We start from the raw sequence: 9,319 nt of genomic DNA, 5'->3' as shown, positions 1-9,319 counted from the left end.
TAACTAGAGCAAGAGAACCGTGAACTCAAGGAGGAAGTGGCCAGACTGAGCGCTTTGATGGAATCATTTTTGGCTGCCCAGAGCCAGTCTTCTCCAACGCCTTCAACTCCTCCCCAGAGGACAGTCATCTCTGAGATTGTCTCCTCAACTGTGCCTGCAGCCAGTACACACTTTGTTCCTGCAGCGGCCATGCCAGCCGGATTCCCGTGGGGGATGCCTCCCAACTTCATGCCTAAGGGTCCTGCTCCAACTTTTGCTTCTATGCCGGCATCTAGCCTGGTCCTTGTTGTTCCTCCTCCTGTCATGCATACCATACCCAGGGTAGACGACACCATCTATCATTCTGAGCCGTCTGAGGGCCCAGATGTCTATGAGAAGATGGACGCTATGAACGATCAATTTCTTGAGCTTCGCAAGGAATTGAAGACTCTTAGAGGAAAAGATCTCTTCGGCAAGTCTGCTGCCGAATTGTGTTTGGTTCCCAACGTGAAGATTCCCGTGAAGTTCAAGGTCCCTGACTTTGAAAAATACAAAGGAAACACTTGTCCTCTCAGCCACCTAGTCATGTATGCCAGGAAGATGTCTACTCAGACTGATAACGACCAGTTGCTCATCCACTACTTTCAGGACAGTTTGTCCGGTGCTGCCCTGAGATGGTACATGGGGTTAGACAGTGCGAACATCCGATCTTTCAACGACCTTGGCGAGGCCTTCGTCAAGCAATACAAATATAATGTGGATATGGCTCCCGATAGGGTTCAGTTGAGGGCCATGTCCCAAAAGGACAAGGAAACATTCAAAGAGTACGCCCAGAGGTGGCGAGAGGTGGCAGCACAGATCGTGCCTCCGCTAGAAGAGAAGGAAATGACCAAGATCTTTCTGAAGATCTTGAGTTCATTCTATTATGAGAGGATGATTGCTAGCGCTCCTTCTGACTTCACCGAGATGGTGAATATGGGGATGCGTTTAGAAGAAGGGGTTAGAGAAGGATGTCTAACTAGAGAAGAAGGCTCTTCTGCCAAGCGCTATGGGACGTTTGCAAAGAAGAAAGATGGAGAGGCACATGCTGTGACCTCCCATGTGAAACCAAGAAGACCCTCTGTGAGGAGGAAGATTGTGCGTCCCGCCAGTAACCAGCACCAGGTGGCTCATATAGCACCTGTGTTCAGAGACAATCAACATAGCAACAATCAGCAACCACCTCAGCAATATCAGCAACAGCACCGTCCGCAACAGCAGGCCTACCAACCTCGAAACAGTAATCAAACCAGCACTAGTTACGAGAGGAAAAGGGTCACTTTTGATCCTATTCCGATGACGTACGCAGAATTATATCCCTCTTTGATAGAGAGGAAGTTGATTACTCCGAGAGACCCACCGGCTATACCTGCTAACCCTCAGTGGTGGTATAAGCCCGAATTGGATTGTGTATACCATTCTGGTGCTCCCGGCCACAACGTAGAGAATTGATATCCTTTGAAGACCAAGGTTCAAGACCTTGTGAGGTGTGGTATTCTGTGTTTTGAGGACGTAGGTCCTAACATGAAGAAGAACCCATTGCCCGAGCATGGGAAATCTGTTAACATGGTCCAGGGCTGCCCTGGCAAATATAAGGTCAAATATGTCAGTCATATCCGACAGTCTCTGGTCGAGTTGCATCATTTGCTATGCGAGTACAATCACTATAAGCACGACCATGATAGATGCCGAATCTGCCCTGTTAACCGATTGGGTTGTCGCTAGGTGCGCAAAGATCTTCAGGAAATGCTGGATGAAGGAGTTATTGAGATTCTTCAAAATAGGAATGTTTACGAAGATGAGCCTGAGGTCAACGTAATTTCCCCAGTATTCCGGATGCCCGAACCTGTTAACATCAAATACGATGATAGCAAGCAGAAGGTTTCTCCTTCCTTGATCATTAAACCTGTCGGTCCTGTGCCATACTCTTCCGAAAAAGCAATTCCCTTCCGCTACAATGCTATTGTTGTGGAAGATGGGAAAGAGGTGCCTAACACCTTCCCATTACATAACCAACCCCCTTACCCAGATCTCTATTTCTTTTACTAGTTTTTGTTAAAAACTATTAGGTTTTTGTTCGCTTTCTAACCATTCCTTTGGATAAATAGAAGTGCGGTGGCAACTCGACTTTGTATGATTTACCTTGGATTTAGTCAATATCTCTAATGGTAACGAATACCCCGCTACACATGGTAATCTTTTTCTTCAGATTTTATTGAGAAAAAAAGATTTGAATATTAGAGTGTTTTGAAGAGAAGACGAATACTTATGGCTTGAAAACTCTTACAACTTGGACCTAATATTCGGGATTACGACTGGATATTCCATCTAGGGGAACCTTTTCTTCTAATTTATTTAAGAAAATGGTTTGAAATGTTTGAGGGTAACTGAAGAGAAGACAAATACATATGGCTTACAAGCTCTTACAACTTGGGCCTAATATTCGGGATTACGACTGGATATTTCATCCAGGTAATCTTTTTCTTCAGATTTTAATGAGAAAAGAATTTGAATATTTGGATAACATGAAGGTTTGAGATTAAAATAATTGAAGTATGGAAGTTTGAAATCAAAGGAAGTTAAATGGATACCCTCACAAAGACTTGACATAAAAGGACCCAAAATAAGTCAATTATAAATAAATAAATGAATATATGAACAAATAAGTAAGTTTCCCTTTTTTTTGACGCACTTAAAAATTAAAAAAAATATCAAAATGAAATAAAATCAACAAGTGTTTTAAAATAATTTAAATTAAATAGGGGATACATAAATGATTAAGCTAAATCAATAAGTTATGAAAATATAATAAAATAAAAAATGATAATTATATGAAAATAGAACTAATGAATTAAAAGTTACCAAGACTAATGAATGAACCAAAGACTTGGTGGGGAACAGAAGATGTCTCAACCACCATGCCATTGACAACTTACTAACAAAATAACACGCTCATTAATATAACAATGAAAACTAGAAAAAATAAAATATAAAAAAAAAGGAAACCGGCGAATGGCCCATTAGGTTTTTGGAATGGGCCTGGAGCGACGGGTCATCACCCGACCCGGCTCGCCCTTCAATCAAAGAAAATTGGGGGAACCCTAAAGTTCCCACCAGCGGCCGTTTTCAGTAGAAAGAAAAAAAAGCGATATCTCTGAAACTTCACATCTGTTACTTCCTCTTCCATGGTCGAAACTGGCATTCCAACAGCAAGTAGGAGACGATTCCTTAATCCTTTTCCTTCCCTCCTTCAATTTCGATCTCCAAGATTCCGACTAGATCTTCACCGTAAATTCGTCCGGTTTCACCATATTGTTGGCCGTCTCCCATGATTTCGGCCCCTCTCCTTACGGCTACGAAATCAACCCTCACGAACGCGGTGGTGGTCAACACTAATCCCCAACGGCGGATGACGATGGAACAAACGTGCTCACAAAATCAACACAAACAAAAATCAATATCAAACAAAGAAATCTTACTCAAATACGCCGCTCCTGGGAAAGCCCGATCCAGGTACTTGATTTCTTCTATGAAATTTTCAGAGTAGAACTCACTCCCTCCCTACCTGTTTTTTTAGTTTTGGATTTACGTCTCTCTATTAAGGAAATCCTTTTGAATGTCTTTCTTCCTCTAATTTATAATCAAATATTAGGGTTTCAAACTGATATGTGGCTAAGTAACTAAAATGGGTTAACTAACTAAAATGGGTTAACTGTGTACTGTAGTTTCTGCAGGAACAAGTCAAAAATATTTTTCTGCAAGCAGCAGTAAATGGCATGGTAGGAGCAGCTGTGCTGAATTTTTTTAGTATTTTTAGATTTTGGTTTGAAATGTCACTGTACAAATATGATTATAATGGTTTATGCTCAATTGAGGACCCTTTGCTTTGTAATTGCTACTGCAACAAACTTGGAAATATATTGTAATAACTAATGCAATGGAAACCAAATTATTTGCCGTAAAAAAATGCAAATGTGTAATTAAAGATTATTTTTTAATTGTTAAGTTTTTCTTATGATGTAGACAAAAAGTAACATAAAAATGATTTTATAAAATTATTAAAATAAAATAAAAATAATATAAGTCTAAATGTTACAAAAGATTCAATTAAATTTAAATGAAGTAAATAAATTGTAAAACCAAGTTTAAAATTGTGAAATAAATTGTAAAATAAATTGTAAAATAAATTGTAAAATAAATTATAAAACAAATTGTAAAACAAAATGTAAAATAAAATGTAAAACAAATTGTAAAACAAATTGTAAAATAAATTATAAAATAAATTATAAAATAAATTGTAAAAAAAATTGTAGAAAAAAAATTATCATTATCATTTTTTAATTCATATCTTAATTTGTGAAAGAAAAATTAATTTGTCAATACTTATTTAAACATAACATAAAAAACTTTCTTCCTAGAAATTTTAAAAATAATAGCAAGGCAAACCAAAAAGAACCTAATTTTTTAGAATACAAAGATATAACTCTAAATAATTAAAATTAAATCTTTTATGACAAAAATCTCTAAACCTAAGGGCACTCAATGTAATGCAACAAGTGTACTGTATGAAACAAGTGTACTGTATGAATGACATGGTAAATGAAGATCTTATTTTTTTTTATGTAAATTGGTAAATAGAAGAAAAAAAATTCTAATAAAAATAAATAAATATCATTAAAATGAAATAATAAAAAAATGAATAATTTATGTTAATGAGTGGATGCAAATTGATAACTACAAATGCTTGAAATGTAAATGAATGCCTTTAGGCGAGACAAAATTTAGGATATGACAAACTGACTTTAAAATAAAATATTCAAATAAATAAATTAATGTCAAAGTACTCTTAAATGATTTTTTTTGTTTTTTTACCTAACTATAATTCTCAATTAAAACAAAAATAATGCTAATTTGTACTCCTAGGGCAGAAGTTAAAGAATCCACTTACAGAAAGTTTTTATTGAAAAAATAATAAAATAACTAATTTTATATTTTTAATAAAATTAATGCATAATTTTTCAGAAAACATTTCTTCATTTAATTTTTAACTAAAAGCACAAGTTAGCATTACCATTAAAAAATAAAATTGTGTTTCTAAGTAAAGGTTTGTGGACAAATTATTAGATGCATTAATTCATTTTGTTTTCTACAAGCATAATTTTATTAATATTATTAATTTATCTTTAAAAAATTAAAATTAAACATATTAACTAAAAAACATTAAAAAAATTTGTTCAAATAAAATGAACACTTTAAATTTACTATATATTTTATTAATATAAGAAACAAAATAAACTAAACCTTTTTTATGATTTACATCTCAAATAGCTGCAATAATTAATACTGAATAATTTAAAACATAATTTTTTTATACTAAAAAAAACATGATATTTTTATTTCTCTCTTTGTGCCTACTTTCAGAATCATTCCTCCTCCAGTACTTCAGAAGATCTGCTGAATGAGAATGCTTGGACCTCTATCTGGTGGTCTATGGGGAATCATCAATGATAGGACCACGATCATGCATGTCACAAATGAACAGAAAATACTTGTATATCAAACACTACAAAATAAGCATAGATTACATATTCAAAATGTTTTTGATAAATAAGAACGAAATGAATAAAACATAATAAATACTCATACCTGAAGTAGACTCATAATCAAAAAGTTATCTCGTCTCAAAGACAGTCGTCTCTCCAAGAAAAGTATATAATATCATTAAAGCATCATAACCCTATGCCCAACTGAGATGTACAAAGTCATAAAAAACAAATATGTTTCTGGCACGTAAGTGAACACCACTGTTAACCCTAAACTCATCCAAGACCAACCTCGATGTAACGCCCAAGTATGTCTTAGGGAAAATACACGCAATCACTTGGTTCATCAATGAATCGGTGAAGAAGTTACATGCAATGGGGAGTGGAAGAGGCTGGAGACATCATTGAGGCTAATCTTCATCTCAGCAAATGGAAGATGAAAGAACAAAGTCTCCTTATGTCATTGCTAAACAAAAGCGGAGAACAACGAACCTTCGAGCATGGTGAGCGAACTAACCTTATATGGGTGAACATTTTCAAAGTAACAAATAAAGCATGAATAAACAATTACATTGAATTAATCATTAATAAATAAAAATAATTTAAAAAATATTTATATACCTCTGCACGTCATAATCTAGATATCTACTAAGCAAGGTATGGTCAATTGTCCCATCCAAGGAACCCTCTATTTGTACAAACAGACAAATCCGTATATGTTTAAGTCGACACCTTGGTATCAGCTAAAGCGGGAAGGTCTGTATCAGAGGAACCTCCATATCATCTTGAGTTGTTGACTCAACATCATCAACAACGACATCCTTTACCTATGTATCATGATCTTTGTAAATTGATAAAAACACGTATAAGCATACCACATGTTTCTAAATTGTCAAAAATGCAAGTACAGTTTTGGATTTTACCATACATTTATAAATTGTTTATAAAATTCCATAATTTTTTACCAAATATTTTATAAATTCGATAGAAAATAAGATGGTTTTGCAAAATATCCAATATAAATGCATAAATTTAATGAAAAACAACACTTATTTGTAAAAATCTTGTATAAGCTGCAAATATACGGTAGAAATCTAACTGTATTTGAAAACTTCAAAAAGTAAAATTGTCGGTTGTATTTTTTCACTACAAAAATATTATGGGAAAATTGTTTGTAACGTGGGAGTGTGACCAACAATATGGGGTGCGAGATAAAATTCTCATTTTTATGTATTGAAAACTTGATCAGGTCTAGGCTAATTTATGTATTGGACCCAAGCTTGAAAGGCTATAAGCTATTTAGAGTCCATGTAATTACAGGCCCAATATAAAATTAATTTTGAATTTTAAGTTAGTAGATTGGTCTTTTATGCTTTACCCATAAAATGCGGAAATTACCCAAACATGTTTTCAGTAATATAACTAAATTGTCTATCTAATTGTTATAGGAAAAAATAGTCTACAAGTAGCTTTTCCGTTGTAAGTCACGTGAAAACGCAGTCGTTTTAAGAAAGAGGTTAAATACTCAAATTCTGAAATCTCGTATAACCACTCATTTATTAACATTGGTCTATTAAAAAATAAAATATTATGTTATTATTAGTTTAATTCCAATTCTATTATACAAACTAAGCCATGAATCCAATTTAATAAATTTGTTTAATAATATAGATGTTAAATTACAGTTTTAGTTTTCAATTATGTTTCATAAAATCAATACTCCGACTTTATTTTTGATCCATATTTTCATTTTTTATCAAAAAACTTATGGATGTGTAAAAAAATAGTTGATATATGTCATAAAGATTCAATAAAATTTTACGTTGGTTGTCCACTGCTTAACATAATCCTTTCATTTTATCCGGTCTCGAAACCGACTATGCATATCAAATCTAACATAAGAAGGATTCAAATCTATATGTAGGTTATCCAATCTTTAAGAACAAAGGAGGAATATATATATATATATATATATATATATATATATATATATATATATATATATTAAGGGAAGAGAAAGAAAGACAACCGATTTGATCAAGTGAAGTGTGTTAAAGATGAAGAAAAAAAGTCTTGGTTAAGAAAAAAGTTATAAAGGATAGGAGAATGACATATTTCTATAATTTATTTAGTAAAAGATATGATATCACACTGGACTCCAGCAGACTCGACATTAGAGAAGACGAGCGAAACTATAATTATTACAATATGATTTATAAACAAGAGGTAAAAAAAAGCGTTGAAAAGGATGGGCAACAGTAAGGTCGTTGGTCAAACAACATACGTATTGAACTATGGAATTAAATATAGAGGTATTGAGTGACTCACTAAATTCTTTTAATAAGATTATGAGGTGAAAACAGATACCAGATGAATGGAGGAGAAGTACTTTAGTCTCAATCTATAAGAATAAAAGGGATATATAAAATTATTCAAATTATAGAGAGATTAAACTTATGAGTCATACCATTAAGTTATTGGGAAAAGTGATTTAACAGAGACTAAGAAAAGAGACTCAAGTCACTAAGAATCAATTTGATTTTATGTCCGAGAGATCGACCATGAAAGTGATCTATCTTTTAAGATGGGTGATATAACATTATTAGATGGATCAACAAGATTTGCAATTAGTTTTTATTGACATGGAGAATACGTTTGATAGAGTTCCTAAAGAGATTTTTTGGAAGGCTTTAAAGAAGAAAGTTTTTATGATTGCATATATTCAAGTTATCCAAGATATGTATGAAGGAGTGTCGACTAGTGTACATACACATGGTGGAGAGACGGGAGATTCCCCCATTACAATAGGTTTGCGTCAAGGTTCAACTCTAAGCCCCCACTTATTTACTTCAATTTTACGGAGGACATCAAGAGCTAGCACCAAGATGTATTCTTTTTGTAAATGATATATTCCTACTTGATAGTTGAAAGAGAATTTAAATGATAGGTTGGAGACGAGCTTTAGAAACACATTATTTTTGCTTAAGTAGAAGTAAGATGTAATATATATGGAATGTAAGTTAAGGAAAATAACGGGGGGGGGGGGGGGGGGGGGGCTTCAGGGATATCATATGACAAGGAGTCAAATAGCTAGATTTAGAGGAAACCTAGGAAAACTATAAGAGAAGTTATTAAGAAAGATCTCAAGATTAACAATTTGGATAAAAGTATGGCCCTGGATAGAACATTATGGAGAAAGTTGATCCATGTAGTCGATCTCATTTAGTGGGATAATGTTTGGTTATTATTGTTATTGTAAAAAAAGGTAATAATATTAGTTACGCTTTGAGTGATATGGTCCTTATTGAAGGAGAATAGCGATCCAAAACGCAGCAGAATTTTAAAAAAATTCTCCTTTAGTGATCCTTAAGAATGGGCATGATCAGTGATAGAATCGTTACCTCTTGTGGTGATTGAAAATTTTGATGCAGATCTACGGAGCGATCACGAACGTTGATCGGTGACAACGCCTCTACTCAATCCACACGAACGGATTCCTTCAATCTCAGTGCTAGCTGCTACGAATGAAGGCTTTGAGTGAGAGAAAGAGAGAGAGAGAGAAACAAAATTACAACTGCACAAATGCTTATGCACAAGGGTTCTATTTATAGAACCACTTCTGTGGGCTGCAAGCTAAAAAGCCCACTTAAGTGTATGTGGCTCATATCTTATAATATGCCAAAATCACTTAAGCACGTGGTACCTTACCATATTTTGTATTCTACTTAAGTACATCGTACCTTACGATGTTCTACAAT

This window comes from Lathyrus oleraceus, chromosome 6 (genome assembly GCF_024323335.1).
Source record: "Lathyrus oleraceus cultivar Zhongwan6 chromosome 6, CAAS_Psat_ZW6_1.0, whole genome shotgun sequence".
Lineage (NCBI taxonomy): Eukaryota > Viridiplantae > Streptophyta > Magnoliopsida > Fabales > Fabaceae > Lathyrus > Lathyrus oleraceus.
Note: the sequence above shows the minus strand (reverse complement) of the source record.